Below are 1793 nucleotides of genomic sequence, written 5' to 3' on the forward strand. Positions count from 1 at the left end.
CTGCTAAGGGTGTGCGTAGGGGAGAGGCCGTGTTCGAGGTACCCGTTGCTCCAAGATTAAACCATTAAGCCCACCGAGCGACATTTTTAAAGACATATATGTATGTAGAGAGACGGGCTTCCCAGGTGGTGCTAGAGGTAAGGAACTCGCCTGCCAACACGGGAGACGTGGGTTTGATCCCTGGATCAGAAAGATTCCCCTGGAGGAGGGCCTGGCAACCCACTCCATTATTCTTGCCTGGAGAATCCCATGGACAGAGGGGTCTGGCAGGTTGCAGTCCATGGGGTTGCAGATGGGAGATGACTGAAGCTACTTGACCTCACACACACATAGGGAGAGACACATAGAGAATGAGGACAGAAGCGCAAAGCGAGGCTTTTGAAACCCGCAGTCCTTGGGCTCACATGCCACCATTGCCACATCCTGGCAGCGTGCCTTGGTCGCCGAGCCTGGGTTTTTTATCTGTAAGTGGGAAAGTGGGCTCCAGTGCTTACTGCTTACAGAAGCTGTAAGCCCTGGGTGGAATAACGTCCGTCAGGAACCTAACCTGCCCATGCTGGCTTCAGACAGGCTTCAGACAGGCGACTGATGGACAGAACTGGGCGCCGCAGGGGCAGTGCGACGCAGAAAGCGCTGCTGCCACACGTGCCCCCGTTCCTCCCTGACTCTCGGCGCTGCCCTTCTTCAGGGATCTGCGCCGTCCTCAGGCGGTGGCTGTGGCCGTTTCAGACCTGACAGGCATGTGGGGGGCTCCTCAGCCAGATCACAAGTGGTCAGAGCGCTGGGACAGAAGCCTCTTGGGACGTGCCTCTGGGCCGAGAGCTGAGTGAGCCCCGTCCAGGCCTTGGTGGAGAAGAGGGGCGGGCAGGCCCAAAGCCCGAGCAGCTGCTGTTGATCAGGGAGGGAGCACGGGCCCGGGCAGGCAGCAGCTGGCTGCCCCCGACGGTTCGGCGGCCTCCGGCGGGCCTTCCTGCTCCTGCCTTGGCCTCATCTTCCGGTGTCATCGCGCAGCTGGTGTGATTCTCCTCTCAGGAGCCGTCAGTGGCAGCGTCCCCCGGGCAGAAGCTAGTTTCTGTGGTTTCCTGGCTCGGACCCTCTGCACCCTTGCTCCCGGCTGCCCCCAGGCCCACACTCTGGTCACTTCCTTCAGCCTCTGCGTGACGCGTGCGTGGGGCCCTTGCCGCCCTCCTCTCCAGACTCTAGATGCTGCGTGCCGCCGCCTCCCAGGTTGCACGCAGACGGCATCTTTTCAGAGATACCTTTTCTGATCAGCTTGTCTAAAGTAAGAACTTCCTTCTCCCAAAATACCTACTGCTGTCCCTTGCTGTGTTTTCCTTTATAGCCAATGTTTTAGAAAACAAACGTTTCCTAACACACACAGGCCCCCCAATGACAGCTCCGCGGTCTCCGTGATCGCGGCTGCACGGGCAGACCTCAGAGGCATTCGCAGGTGTGGTTTCAGATCGTGGCAGTAAAGCCGGTGTTGCAGTAAGGCGGGTCCACAAACATTTTGGTTTCCTGGTGCGTATATAGGTTATGTTTATACTCTACTGTAGTGAGGACTTTCCTGGGCCTGAAACGGTAAAGAATCTGCCTGCAGTGCCCGAGACCTGGATTCAATCCCTGGGTTGGAAAGATCCCCTGGAGAAGGAATCAGCGACTCACTCCAATATTCTTGCCTGGAGAATTCCAGGGACAGAGGAGCCTGGCAGGCTACAGCTCACGGGATCACAGAGTTGAACATGACCGAGTGACTAACTTAAACGTTTAAATTTCATACTGTAGTAGATTAG

Source organism: Oryx dammah, unplaced genomic scaffold (assembly GCF_014754425.2).
Source record: "Oryx dammah isolate SB20612 unplaced genomic scaffold, SCBI_Odam_1.1 HiC_scaffold_27, whole genome shotgun sequence".
In the NCBI taxonomy this organism is placed as follows: Eukaryota; Metazoa; Chordata; class Mammalia; order Artiodactyla; family Bovidae; genus Oryx; species Oryx dammah.